The sequence below is a fragment of the Astatotilapia calliptera genome, chromosome 3 (assembly GCF_964374335.1).
Source record: "Astatotilapia calliptera chromosome 3, fAstCal68.1, whole genome shotgun sequence".
NCBI classification, from domain to species: domain Eukaryota; kingdom Metazoa; phylum Chordata; class Actinopteri; order Cichliformes; family Cichlidae; genus Astatotilapia; species Astatotilapia calliptera.
Window position 1 is genome coordinate 52,333,343 of NC_137424.1, and position 14,156 is coordinate 52,347,498.

At 44.9% G+C, this 14,156-nt stretch overlaps 12 non-coding genes across 12 annotated transcripts; all 12 read right to left on the reverse strand.

Moving 5' to 3' along the window:
* Window positions 1-601: 601 nt before the first annotated feature.
* On the reverse strand, window positions 602-673 carry trnae-uuc (transfer RNA glutamic acid (anticodon UUC)). Its single transcript has one exon. It is a non-coding gene; the product is annotated as a tRNA-Glu (tRNA).
* Window positions 674-1,042: 369 nt separating this feature from the next.
* trnal-aag (transfer RNA leucine (anticodon AAG)) lies at window positions 1,043-1,124 on the reverse strand. Its single transcript has one exon. It is a non-coding gene; the product is annotated as a tRNA-Leu (tRNA).
* A 1,041-nt stretch (window positions 1,125-2,165) lies between these two features.
* trnae-uuc (transfer RNA glutamic acid (anticodon UUC)) lies at window positions 2,166-2,237 on the reverse strand. The gene has a single exon. It is a non-coding gene; the product is annotated as a tRNA-Glu (tRNA).
* A 370-nt stretch (window positions 2,238-2,607) lies between these two features.
* Window positions 2,608-2,689, reverse strand: trnal-aag (transfer RNA leucine (anticodon AAG)). The gene has a single exon. It is a non-coding gene; the product is annotated as a tRNA-Leu (tRNA).
* A 1,041-nt stretch (window positions 2,690-3,730) lies between these two features.
* trnae-uuc (transfer RNA glutamic acid (anticodon UUC)) lies at window positions 3,731-3,802 on the reverse strand. The gene has a single exon. It is a non-coding gene; the product is annotated as a tRNA-Glu (tRNA).
* A 370-nt stretch (window positions 3,803-4,172) lies between these two features.
* On the reverse strand, window positions 4,173-4,254 carry trnal-aag (transfer RNA leucine (anticodon AAG)). The gene has a single exon. It is a non-coding gene; the product is annotated as a tRNA-Leu (tRNA).
* Window positions 4,255-5,295: 1,041 nt separating this feature from the next.
* On the reverse strand, window positions 5,296-5,367 carry trnae-uuc (transfer RNA glutamic acid (anticodon UUC)). The gene has a single exon. It is a non-coding gene; the product is annotated as a tRNA-Glu (tRNA).
* A 370-nt stretch (window positions 5,368-5,737) lies between these two features.
* trnal-aag (transfer RNA leucine (anticodon AAG)) lies at window positions 5,738-5,819 on the reverse strand. Its single transcript has one exon. It is a non-coding gene; the product is annotated as a tRNA-Leu (tRNA).
* Window positions 5,820-6,860: 1,041 nt separating this feature from the next.
* Window positions 6,861-6,932, reverse strand: trnae-uuc (transfer RNA glutamic acid (anticodon UUC)). The gene has a single exon. It is a non-coding gene; the product is annotated as a tRNA-Glu (tRNA).
* Window positions 6,933-7,302: 370 nt separating this feature from the next.
* trnal-aag (transfer RNA leucine (anticodon AAG)) lies at window positions 7,303-7,384 on the reverse strand. The gene has a single exon. It is a non-coding gene; the product is annotated as a tRNA-Leu (tRNA).
* A 1,041-nt stretch (window positions 7,385-8,425) lies between these two features.
* On the reverse strand, window positions 8,426-8,497 carry trnae-uuc (transfer RNA glutamic acid (anticodon UUC)). The gene has a single exon. It is a non-coding gene; the product is annotated as a tRNA-Glu (tRNA).
* Window positions 8,498-8,867: 370 nt separating this feature from the next.
* Window positions 8,868-8,949, reverse strand: trnal-aag (transfer RNA leucine (anticodon AAG)). The gene has a single exon. It is a non-coding gene; the product is annotated as a tRNA-Leu (tRNA).
* Window positions 8,950-14,156: the final 5,207 nt, after the last annotated feature.

Genomic DNA, 14,156 nt, shown 5'->3' on the forward strand with positions numbered 1-14,156 from the left:
GGCTGTTGGCTCACTTTCATCATCATTCACATGCAAATTGCCACAACCATTGATCAATGGACAGGATTACCATTCACAGAGAGTTGGGGAATGGCTGCAATCACAGCACTGAAAGATGGTGAAACATGTACCCTTAGTCCTGCTCCCTCCGTTCAAAGATGGCCATTTGCTTTTCACATAAATGGCCTCCTTGACTCCCCGCTCACACTATCCTACCTCCCCGCCCAGAATGTGTACATCCTCATCAGTAGAAGAGCGGCCACTGAACTGTAGGTCTAAACAGACTGCTGAGAACTGGCCTGACCAGCTAGCTGTTTTGTGTCGTGACATGCGCTTAGCCAGGTTTTGGCTGGTTTTCCTGTTTCCTTCATGGCAATCCTAAGGGGAAGAGGGAAAAGTCTGTATTCTGCTCCTGCTTGGAGAGTATTGACTGGAGGTTGCAAATGGGTATGCAGTGCTGCACTAAGAAGCTCCTTGTGATTGCTTTGTTCACTAGAACATTGTCAAAAGGCAACAGGTACCTGCCAATAACCATCCCCATTTATCCCAGTAGAGGAATAACACACGGTACACCTTGGCTTAGGGAAACATTAAAGACATGTTCCCATACCGGGAGTTGAACCCGGGCCGCCTGGGTGAAAACCAGGAATCCTAACCGCTAGACCACATGGGAGTGAGGTGCTTGCACACCACTGTAGTGAAATCAAGGACACTTTTGTAACTCTGCAGTCATGGTGAGTGCAACACAGCACCACCTTAACGACTCCCCCACTGGCTGCAGGTTCTGGTTAAAAGCAGTAACTAGTCAGGGATGACACCATGAGTGAAAACCAACAAATTAACTTGAAACTGGTGGGAAAATTCTGCAAGTTGTTAAGACTTCAAAGCCCTCCATCAAAAGATTTACTCTTGAGCTGATTCCTGCAAGTTGGACTTGGCATACGTGTGGCAACAGAATTTAATCTCCATGCCATGTAGGACTTTCCATTTATTGGCAAGACATGAAACCCAACACCAAGGGAACTTTGCAGCTACATCTGCGTGGCAGCAGTGGGATTCGAACCCACGCCCCCGAAGAGACTGGAGCCTTAATCCAGCACCTTAGACCGCTCGGTCATGCTACCACTACAACTAGCAGCCTCCTAGCCAAGTACTAGACGGTAAAACTTGAAAAGGTGCAGCACAAACTAGAAGCCCAGAACATTCAGCAATGCTCTTAATGTTGTAGGAAAGAAATGGTCTCCTACTTCACTGAGTGTTTTTGGACAGGATGGCATCTGCCTGCCCTGGGTAAGATCCTATTGCAGCAATGAGATTTCAACCCACACGTGTGAAGAGCCCAAAGCCTTAACCCAGGTCCTTAGACCTCACAACCTAACACCTTACAATGCGGTGGACTTGAAGCACACTTGAGTGGCATGTAGTTACAGCAGGGAAACAGCAAAGCTTGCAAAGGTGTAACACAAACTGGAACGAGTTTCTTCAACTTCATAAACAGTACCTTTGCATAATACCCAAAACTGATTAACAATGGTGATCAGTTTGTTTGCACTGATTAACAATGGGCTGTTGGCTCACTTTCATCATCATTCACATGCAAATTGCCACAACCATTGATCAATGGACAGGATTACCATTCACAGAGAGTTGGGGAATGGCTGCAATCACAGCACTGAAAGATGGTGAAACATGTACCCTTAGTCCTGCTCCCTCCGTTCAAAGATGGCCATTTGCTTTTCACATAAATGGCCTCCTTGACTCCCCGCTCACACTATCCTACCTCCCCGCCCAGAATGTGTACATCCTCATCAGTAGAAGAGCGGCCACTGAACTGTAGGTCTAAACAGACTGCTGAGAACTGGCCTGACCAGCTAGCTGTTTTGTGTCGTGACATGCGCTTAGCCAGGTTTTGGCTGGTTTTCCTGTTTCCTTCATGGCAATCCTAAGGGGAAGAGGGAAAAGTCTGTATTCTGCTCCTGCTTGGAGAGTATTGACTGGAGGTTGCAAATGGGTATGCAGTGCTGCACTAAGAAGCTCCTTGTGATTGCTTTGTTCACTAGAACATTGTCAAAAGGCAACAGGTACCTGCCAATAACCATCCCCATTTATCCCAGTAGAGGAATAACACACGGTACACCTTGGCTTAGGGAAACATTAAAGACATGTTCCCATACCGGGAGTTGAACCCGGGCCGCCTGGGTGAAAACCAGGAATCCTAACCGCTAGACCACATGGGAGTGAGGTGCTTGCACACCACTGTCGTGAAATCAAGGACACTTTTGTAACTCTGCAGTCATGGTGAGTGCAACACAGCACCACCTTAACCACTCCCCCACTGGCTGCAGGTTCTGGTTAAAAGCAGTAACTAGTCAGGGATGACACCATGAGTGAAAACCAACAAATTAACTTGAAAACTGGTGGGAAAATTCTGCAAGTTGTTAAGACTTCAAAGCCCTCCATCAAAAGATTTACTCTTGAGCTGATTCCTGCAAGTTGGACTTGGCATACGTGTGGCAACAGAATTTAATCTCCATGCCATGTAGGACTTTCCATTTATTGGCAAGACATGAAACCCAACACCAAGGGAACTTTGCAGCTACATCTGCGTGGCAGCAGTGGGATTCGAACCCACGCCCCCGAAGAGACTGGAGCCTTAATCCAGCACCTTAGACCGCTCGGTCATGCTACCACTACAACTAGCAGCCTCCTAGCCAAGTACTAGACGGTAAAACTTGAAAAGGTGCAGCACAAACTAGAAGCCCAGAACATTCAGCAATGCTCTTAATGTTGTAGGAAAGAAATGGTCTCCTACTTCACTGAGTGTTTTTGGACAGGATGGCATCTGCCTGCCCTGGGTAAGATCCTATTGCAGCAATGAGATTTCAACCCACACGTGTGAAGAGCCCAAAGCCTTAACCCAGGTCCTTAGACCTCACAACCTAACACCTTACAATGCGGTGGACTTGAAGCACACTTGAGTGGCATGTAGTTACAGCAGGGAAACAGCAAAGCTTGCAAAGGTGTAACACAAACTGGAACGAGTTTCTTCAACTTCATAAACAGTACCTTTGCATAATACCCAAAACTGATTAACAATGGTGATCAGTTTGTTTGCACTGATTAACAATGGGCTGTTGGCTCACTTTCATCATCATTCACATGCAAATTGCCACAACCATTGATCAATGGACAGGATTACCATTCACAGAGAGTTGGGGAATGGCTGCAATCACAGCACTGAAAGATGGTGAAACATGTACCCTTAGTCCTGCTCCCTCCGTTCAAAGATGGCCATTTGCTTTTCACATAAATGGCCTCCTTGACTCCCCGCTCACACTATCCTACCTCCCCGCCCAGAATGTGTACATCCTCATCAGTAGAAGAGCGGCCACTGAACTGTAGGTCTAAACAGACTGCTGAGAACTGGCCTGACCAGCTAGCTGTTTTGTGTCGTGACATGCGCTTAGCCAAGTTTTGGCTGGTTTTCCTGTTTCCTTCATGGCAATCCTAAGGGGAAGAGGGAAAAGTCTGTATTCTGCTCCTGCTTGGAGAGTATTGACTGGAGGTTGCAAATGGGTATGCAGTGCTGCACTAAGAAGCTCCTTGTGATTGCTTTGTTCACTAGAACATTGTCAAAAGGCAACAGGTACCTGCCAATAACCATCCCCATTTATCCCAGTAGAGGAATAACACACGGTACACCTTGGCTTAGGGAAACATTAAAGACATGTTCCCATACCGGGAGTTGAACCCGGGCCGCCTGGGTGAAAACCAGGAATCCTAACCGCTAGACCACATGGGAGTGAGGTGCTTGCACACCACTGTAGTGAAATCAAGGACACTTTTGTAACTCTGCAGTCATGGTGAGTGCAACACAGCACCACCTTAACCACTCCCCCACTGGCTGCAGGTTCTGGTTAAAAGCAGTAACTAGTCAGGGATGACACCATGAGTGAAAACCAACAAATTAACTTGAAAACTGGTGGGAAAATTCTGCAAGTTGTTAAGACTTCAAAGCCCTCCATCAAAAGATTTACTCTTGAGCTGATTCCTGCAAGTTGGACTTGGCATACGTGTGGCAACAGAATTTAATCTCCATGCCATGGAGGACTTTCCATTTATTGGCAAGACATGAAACCCAACACCAAGGGAACTTTGCAGCTACATCTGCGTGGCAGCAGTGGGATTCGAACCCACGCCCCCGAAGAGACTGGAGCCTTAATCCAGCACCTTAGACCGCTCGGTTATGCTACCACTACAGCTAGCAGCCTCCTAGCCAAGTACTAGACGGTAAAACTTGAAAAGGCGCAGCACAAACTAGAAGCCCAGAACATTCAGCAATGCTCTTAATGTTGTAGGAAAGAAATGGTCTCCTACTTCACTGAGTGTTTTTGGACAGGATGGCATCTGCCTGCCCTGGGTAAGATCCTATTGCAGCAATGAGATTTCAACCCACACGTGTGAAGAGCCCAAAGCCTTAACCCAGGTCCTTAGACCTCACAACCTAACACCTTACAATGCGGTGGACTTGAAGCACACTTGAGTGGCATGTAGTTACAGCAGGGAAACAGCAAAGCTTGCAAAGGTGTAACACAAACTGGAACGAGTTTCTTCAACTTCATAAACAGTACCTTTGCATAATACCCAAAACTGATTAACAATGGTGATCAGTTTGTTTGCACTGATTAACAATGGGCTGTTGGCTCACTTTCATCATCATTCACATGCAAATTGCCACAACCATTGATCAATGGACAGGATTACCATTCACAGAGAGTTGGGGAATGGCTGCAATCACAGCACTGAAAGATGGTGAAACATGTACCCTTAGTCCTGCTCCCTCCGTTCAAAGATGGCCATTTGCTTTTCACATAAATGGCCTCCTTGACTCCCCGCTCACACTATCCTACCTCCCCGCCCAGAATGTGTACATCCTCATCAGTAGAAGAGCGGCCACTGAACTGTAGGTCTAAACAGACTGCTGAGAACTGGCCTGACCAGCTAGCTGTTTTGTGTCGTGACATGCGCTTAGCCAGGTTTTGGCTGGTTTTCCTGTTTCCTTCATGGCAATCCTAAGGGGAAGAGGGAAAAGTCTGTATTCTGCTCCTGCTTGGAGAGTATTGACTGGAGGTTGCAAATGGGTATGCAGTGCTGCACTAAGAAGCTCCTTGTGATTGCTTTGTTCACTAGAACATTGTCAAAAGGCAACAGGTACCTGCCAATAACCATCCCCATTTATCCCAGTAGAGGAATAACACACGGTACACCTTGGCTTAGGGAAACATTAAAGACATGTTCCCATACCGGGAGTTGAACCCGGGCCGCCTGGGTGAAAACCAGGAATCCTAACCGCTAGACCACATGGGAGTGAGGTGCTTGCACACCACTGTCGTGAAATCAAGGACACTTTTGTAACTCTGCAGTCATGGTGAGTGCAACACAGCACCACCTTAACCACTCCCCCACTGGCTGCAGGTTCTGGTTAAAAGCAGTAACTAGTCAGGGATGACACCATGAGTGAAAACCAACAAATTAACTTGAAAACTGGTGGGAAAATTCTGCAAGTTGTTAAGACTTCAAAGCCCTCCATCAAAAGATTTACTCTTGAGCTGATTCCTGCAAGTTGGACTTGGCATACGTGTGGCAACAGAATTTAATCTCCATGCCATGTAGGACTTTCCATTTATTGGCAAGACATGAAACCCAACACCAAGGGAACTTTGCAGCTACATCTGCGTGGCAGCAGTGGGATTCGAACCCACGCCCCCGAAGAGACTGGAGCCTTAATCCAGCACCTTAGACCGCTCGGTCATGCTACCACTACAACTAGCAGCCTCCTAGCCAAGTACTAGACGGTAAAACTTGAAAAGGTGCAGCACAAACTAGAAGCCCAGAACATTCAGCAGTGCTCTTAATGTTGTAGGAAAGAAATGGTCTCCTACTTCACTGAGTGTTTTTGGACAGGATGGCATCTGCCTGCCCTGGGTAAGATCCTATTGCAGCAATGAGATTTCAACCCACACGTGTGAAGAGCCCAAAGCCTTAACCCAGGTCCTTAGACCTCACAACCTAACACCTTACAATGCGGTGGACTTGAAGCACACTTGAGTGGCATGTAGTTACAGCAGGGAAACAGCAAAGCTTGCAAAGGTGTAACACAAACTGGAACGAGTTTCTTCAACTTCATAAACAGTACCTTTGCATAATACCCAAAACTGATTAACAATGGTGATCAGTTTGTTTGCACTGATTAACAATGGGCTGTTGGCTCACTTTCATCATCATTCACATGCAAATTGCCACAACCATTGATCAATGGACAGGATTACCATTCACAGAGAGTTGGGGAATGGCTGCAATCACAGCACTGAAAGATGGTGAAACATGTACCCTTAGTCCTGCTCCCTCCGTTCAAAGATGGCCATTTGCTTTTCACATAAATGGCCTCCTTGACTCCCCGCTCACACTATCCTACCTCCCCGCCCAGAATGTGTACATCCTCATCAGTAGAAGAGCGGCCACTGAACTGTAGGTCTAAACAGACTGCTGAGAACTGGCCTGACCAGCTAGCTGTTTTGTGTCGTGACATGCGCTTAGCCAGGTTTTGGCTGGTTTTCCTGTTTCCTTCATGGCAATCCTAAGGGGAAGAGGGAAAAGTCTGTATTCTGCTCCTGCTTGGAGAGTATTGACTGGAGGTTGCAAATGGGTATGCAGTGCTGCACTAAGAAGCTCCTTGTGATTGCTTTGTTCACTAGCACATTGTCAAAAGGCAACAGGTACCTGCCAATAACCATCCCCATTTATCCCAGTAGAGGAATAACACACGGTACACCTTGGCTTAGGGAAACATTAAAGACATGTTCCCATACCGGGAGTTGAACCCGGGCCGCCTGGGTGAAAACCAGGAATCCTAACCGCTAGACCACATGGGAGTGAGGTGCTTGCACACCACTGTAGTGAAATCAAGGACACTTTTGTAACTCTGCAGTCATGGTGAGTGCAACACAGCACCACCTTAACCACTCCCCCACTGGCTGCAGGTTCTGGTTAAAAGCAGTAACTAGTCAGGGATGACACCATGAGTGAAAACCAACAAATTAACTTGAAAACTGGTGGGAAAATTCTGCAAGTTGTTAAGACTTCAAAGCCCTCCATCAAAAGATTTACTCTTGAGCTGATTCCTGCAAGTTGGACTTGGCATACGTGTGGCAACAGAATTTAATCTCCATGCCATGGAGGACTTTCCATTTATTGGCAAGACATGAAACCCAACACCAAGGGAACTTTGCAGCTACATCTGCGTGGCAGCAGTGGGATTCGAACCCACGCCCCCGAAGAGACTGGAGCCTTAATCCAGCACCTTAGACCGCTCGGTCATGCTACCACTACAACTAGCAGCCTCCTAGCCAAGTACTAGACGGTAAAACTTGAAAAGGCGCAGCACAAACTAGAAGCCCAGAACATTCAGCAATGCTCTTAATGTTGTAGGAAAGAAATGGTCTCCTACTTCACTGAGTGTTTTTGGACAGGATGGCATCTGCCTGCCCTGGGTAAGATCCTATTGCAGCAATGAGATTTCAACCCACACGTGTGAAGAGCCCAAAGCCTTAACCCAGGTCCTTAGACCTCACAACCTAACACCTTACAATGCGGTGGACTTGAAGCACACTTGAGTGGCATGTAGTTACAGCAGGGAAACAGCAAAGCTTGCAAAGGTGTAACACAAACTGGAACGAGTTTCTTCAACTTCATAAACAGTACCTTTGCATAATACCCAAAACTGATTAACAATGGTGATCAGTTTGTTTGCACTGATTAACAATGGGCTGTTGGCTCACTTTCATCATCATTCACATGCAAATTGCCACAACCATTGATCAATGGACAGGATTACCATTCACAGAGAGTTGGGGAATGGCTGCAATCACAGCACTGAAAGATGGTGAAACATGTACCCTTAGTCCTGCTCCCTCCGTTCAAAGATGGCCATTTGCTTTTCACATAAATGGCCTCCTTGACTCCCCGCTCACACTATCCTACCTCCCCGCCCAGAATGTGTACATCCTCATCAGTAGAAGAGCGGCCACTGAACTGTAGGTCTAAACAGACTGCTGAGAACTGGCCTGACCAGCTAGCTGTTTTGTGTCGTGACATGCGCTTAGCCAGGTTTTGGCTGGTTTTCCTGTTTCCTTCATGGCAATCCTAAGGGGAAGAGGGAAAAGTCTGTATTCTGCTCCTGCTTGGAGAGTATTGACTGGAGGTTGCAAATGGGTATGCAGTGCTGCACTAAGAAGCTCCTTGTGATTGCTTTGTTCACTAGAACATTGTCAAAAGGCAACAGGTACCTGCCAATAACCATCCCCATTTATCCCAGTAGAGGAATAACACACGGTACACCTTGGCTTAGGGAAACATTAAAGACATGTTCCCATACCGGGAGTTGAACCCGGGCCGCCTGGGTGAAAACCAGGAATCCTAACCGCTAGACCACATGGGAGTGAGGTGCTTGCACACCACTGTAGTGAAATCAAGGACACTTTTGTAACTCTGCAGTCATGGTGAGTGCAACACAGCACCACCTTAACCACTCCCCCACTGGCTGCAGGTTCTGGTTAAAAGCAGTAACTAGTCAGGGATGACACCATGAGTGAAAACCAACAAATTAACTTGAAAACTGGTGGGAAAATTCTGCAAGTTGTTAAGACTTCAAAGCCCTCCATCAAAAGATTTACTCTTGAGCTGATTCCTGCAAGTTGGACTTGGCATACGTGTGGCAACAGAATTTAATCTCCATGCCATGTAGGACTTTCCATTTATTGGCAAGACATGAAACCCAACACCAAGGGAACTTTGCAGCTACATCTGCGTGGCAGCAGTGGGATTCGAACCCACGCCCCCGAAGAGACTGGAGCCTTAATCCAGCACCTTAGACCGCTCGGTCATGCTACCACTACAACTAGCAGCCTCCTAGCCAAGTACTAGACGGTAAAACTTGAAAAGGTGCAGCACAAACTAGAAGCCCAGAACATTCAGCAATGCTCTTAATGTTGTAAGAAAGAAATGGCCTAGAAATACTTCACTTAGTGTTTTTGAGTGACAACCAACAAATTTACTTGAAAACTGGTGGAAAATCCTGCAAGTTGTTAAGAATTCAAAGCCCACCATCAGAAGATTTACCCTTGATGAGATTCCTGAAAGAATGTTTGAGCAGGATGGCATCTGCCTGCCCATATACGTCCATTTTCCCAAAAAACTACACAGGCTGCCTTCTGTGGTCAATGTAAATGTCACAGTAACCTTTTGTTGGTCTACAGCTAACCAAGCTTTGGTTTCTTTACAGTGCGTGAAAATTAAACATTAAAAAAGCAAAAGCAAAAATAGAAGGCTACATCTATGACAGGTCTCAAACTTCCAGTTAATATTCATGCCAGATTGACCAGTACTGAATGAGGTAACTACTGCCTGCATGTAGGCGGAGAAGAACATCTACTGGTAATATAGACTGATGACCCCTATGTAACAGACTGATTGAAAAACAGCGTTAATGCCACCCATATGCAACACCAAACTGAAAACAAAGCAAAAGCAGGCTCGGTATGACTCATGAATGACACCAAACACAAATGTGGAGACCATAAAGAATGAGGTGCTAACAGAGGAAATAGCAGGTCTGTGTGATGTTTACACACACACACACACACACACACACACACACACACACACACACACACACACACACACACACACACACACAGAGCATCATGGTTGCCAGGCAGTGGGCTGGTAGCAGAAGGCAGGAGGCATGGGCACACACACACACACACTTGTTAGGGTGTCCGGGTCCATGTGTTCAGATTCGGAACTGTGTGTTCTGCTGCTTTATCCCGTCTAAAGCTCAGCATCCTCTCCACAACACCCTGCCAATAAAAACGCCCCTGACAGCGCCGAAAGCAGCCAGGTTTCATCTCCTCTCTCCTCCTCGACTCTTTAATCAGACAACCAAAAACTAAACTACCAAAGTTTTTAACTAAGTTTGAGGACCTTTGAGAACTGACTTCTGCTTTCAAATAAATAAAGCTCCCTGTCACTCATTGTTCGAGCAAATTCCTGATCATGATTGGTATCCAATCCAATCCAATTTTATTTATAAAGTACTTTTAAAATACCCAGCACAGGACCAAAGTGCTGTACAGAAAATAAGTTAAAAGAACAATAGAATAACAGAAAACAGCAAAAAATAAATAAATAAAACACATAATGCATAAAATTAAAACAGCCCTATATTAAAAGAAAAACAAGATAAAACAGCATTGAATCAGCTAAAAACAACTAAAATTAAAGCTGCAAGCAGCGTTATGAGGGCCCTCGCACCCCCAGCGCGTCGAGCCACGCCCAACACCTAAAACAAGCACCTCCAATCTGATGTCACATTGATGGAATTCATGCATTTAACCACCAGCTAACATTTCATCTCATTCAATCATGATTATAGTCCTCCCACTAGGTGGCGCTCAAACCATTACTGACAAATGGTATTACAAACATTTCCGAGCTCGAGTCTCATCACGCCTGCGAACTTTGGGAGAGATTGGACATTGTGTTTTTGAGTGACAGCAGATTACTGCTTTTTGGCGAGTGATTGAAACTCCACGTGCCGCTATGACCACCCCGTTTCCCTGAATGTAAAAAGCTTCGCAATTTAACATCATAAAGGTCTTTAGATTCCACACACTGGAGATCGCGTCAGTTAGATGAAATCCCTTGGAGGAGTTCGTCAAAGTACGGTGCCTGAAAAGAGGGGAAAATGTCGCCAAAATTACACATTAATTTTAAAATGGCTGACTTCCTGTTGGATTTGGGATATTGCTCCAAGACACTTTTTTGTACATCTTGATATCTCCTATAAGTTTACCAGGTTTCAGACTCATAAATGAAACACATAGCAGGGGCTGATGTTTTGAAATTTTGTAGGGGGCGCTGTGGAGCCATTTTGCGCTATTCAATGAAAATGATCACATAACAAGATAGCCCTCGTCACATTGGAGGTGTGGGCCAAATTTCAAGACCTTTTAAACTTTCCAAGCCCCTCTAAAGCCACTTCATCTTTCATGGTGAACCGCCTTCCCACCAGGGTTCAGTTTAAAGTCACAATTTTCTCACTGAAGCAGCATGAGGGACAGACGGTGATATTCACCGCTTTTGAGGTGGACATGTGAAAATCAGTACAGCAAAATGAAAGACATGACATTTCCTCTTGCCACTAGGTGGCGCTCTTCGTATACCTGACAATGGGCACATCAATCTGTTCAGGGCGGGTCTGACATCATGCCTGTAAAGTCTGGTACTGATCAGACTGGATTTCATTGAGTTATACTAATTTGTTTCTTCATGGAGAGACATGAAAGTTCGCCATGCTGCTGGGGTCACACCCTTTCGCGAAAAGGGTGTGACAGTTTTCACTGTAACCCAAGACCAACTCCTTAAGGCTTTCCTGGAGAAATTTGAGGCTTCAGATGTCACCCATCACAATACTGTATCCCAAAGTGTAAAACATGGCATTTCCTGTTCCCACTAGGTGGCGCTGGCCCTTATGTCAAATATGGCAGTTGAAATATGTTCAGGGGTGGAGCCTTATCATATGTGTGCTCTTTGGTCCAGATCGGACAATGTATGACAGAATGAGAGGCAATAACATTTTCATGGCGAGTCATCGAAATTCGCCATGGCGCCACGCGTCACCGTATTGTGAAAACTCAAAAGCTCCGCAATTTAACATGGCCCAGGTGTGTAGTTGGCACTGACCAAATATGAAGGTTATACAACCAAATCCCAAGGAGGAGTTCGAAAAAGTTCGAGGCATGGAAATGGCAAAATTAGAGCCAAAATGTCACATTCACTTCTAAATTGCGGACTTCCTGTTGGGTTTGCGTCAATGGGCCCACAGACTTTTTTGTTCGTCTTGGCATGGTACAGATGTGTGCCAAATTTCATACATGTAGCTCAAACGATGTGGTCGTAGGGCTGCATTTAACAAGGCATAGGTGGCACTCTAGAGCCATTTCCCAGTGCTCATATGTAAAACCATTAAAATACAAAATTTTTCACCAGACCTGGCATGTGTGCAAAATTTCACGAGTTTTTGAGCATGTTTAGGCCCTCAAAAAGGCCCTTGTTTTGCCTGAATAATAAGAAGAAGAAGAAACGGAGCAGATACAATACTCTCGGTGCTCGGGCCCTAATAAAAATAAAAAATAAAACCAACATCTCACGTGGTGTTAAAGGCCAGGGTAAAGAGGTGGGCTTTCAAGAGTGACTTAAAAACAGGTAAAGAAGTGGCTTGTCTAATCTCTAAAGGAGCTCGTTCCACGTTCCACAGATATAGCATATCAAATAATCCTCCACGACCAAGAAGTGTTAAAAGTAATCACCATTTGTTGTGCCTACTGGGATTTCTTTTTTCAGTTCAATTCAATTTTAATTATATAGCAAAAAAAGAAAAGACCCTACAATATAGTACAAAGAAAACAGAGAATGACATTTCAAGTTTGTTTTTTTTCAAGTGACTCTTCAAAGATTGTACTTTTTTAATCCGTCTGTAAGAACTGAGGCCTAAAGGCTGCCTATGAGCTAAAAACAAGATTGACAAAATAACAAATGACAAATTGCAAAGTAAAATTCTCCACCCGGATGTCTACGTGCATGCCAGTCCTCAACTGTTCAAACAAATCTGTTCATGGAGTTGAACAGATTTGCTTGTGTTAGATTACAACATTTAAGTGCAATATCATTAAGCTACTTAAAAGAACGTCTCATCTACATTACAGAAAATTGCCTTTTTCAGGTTTACCATCACTGTGTAGCACCAGACAGTGGACACGACAATAAAACTCGCCTTACCGCCTCACCTGAATCTGTCATGTCAACAGTCATGACTGTGTCATTTTTCCTGAGAAACTAACTAATAATATGGTAGAGACAAGCACGCTGAAGAGTCAACTGGAAAACAAACAGTGTTTCCCATGGCTCAGGTAGAGTAAAATTAGGATGGCAGCTTTCTTTCAACAAGGAAAAATTACTGGTTGCCCAGTGGCTACATTGGATTTTTTTGTTTTGTTTTGTTTTTTTTCTGTTGGAGACATATTGCTAATAGTTATGGCTACCAACAACATCTGATCACCCAAATGTTGAGCATACAACACCCTGGTGAGAGGCCACCTTTCTCTGGTGGTTATATTCTTATGTATATACAAGGTTGCCAAACACCTACATCATTTTGCAGTTAAATTGCTGTCATGCAGCAACCATGTCACCGTTTGTGGAGGATTTTCTGTTTCAAATCTGAGGTTCTGGCTAGACTTTGCGACTGTAGCATTAGTGAAACATCAAAGGACCCTCTGTTAAACTTTGTGATAAGGTGATGAAGGCAAGCCATAAGCTAACGGGGCTCTATTCAAATCAGAAAAACCAAAGAAGAAGAATCAAAACAATAGAGGCAAAAAAGTGCAAGCGTCATGCTAGAACCACAAAATACTGATAATACTATCCAAAAATCAAGCACATATCTTTTGGTGTGTCACAATGTGTTTAAATCGCGGGGTCTAAAGAGAATCTTTCAGTCATCCTGAAGTTCTCCCTTCATGAAGGATATAATGTTCACTTTTTGGTCTCTTATGGGACTTGTTGAATCATACTACCTCATCTGTTTCTATCTGTCCATTACATTTATATCCGATGAAGAGAGGCCAAATATAGGAACCATTCTTCTCAGAAAAAAATCAGTTTGACTTCTCTTCCTTTCCTGTATATGGTTTGGATATCTCCCTCCTCAACAGTGAAGTAATTTCTTCTGATTTTTTTCTTTCTCTCTCTTTCTCTCTCCCATTCTCAAATACACACACACACACACACACACACACACACACACACACACACGCACGCACGCACGCACGCACGCACACACACACACACACACACACACACTCCTCTCGTCATCTGGAAGTGATTGTATCCACCATTACAGCATGCCTTGGCTGACTTTACACGTGTTGGTGTTGACAGCCAGCCCTTTGTCCATGATAGAGAGACAAGCTCTGGAGAGACACGCACTGATAAAAAAAACACCTCGTACTGCAAACACATGAAGCCTCTGTCAGCTA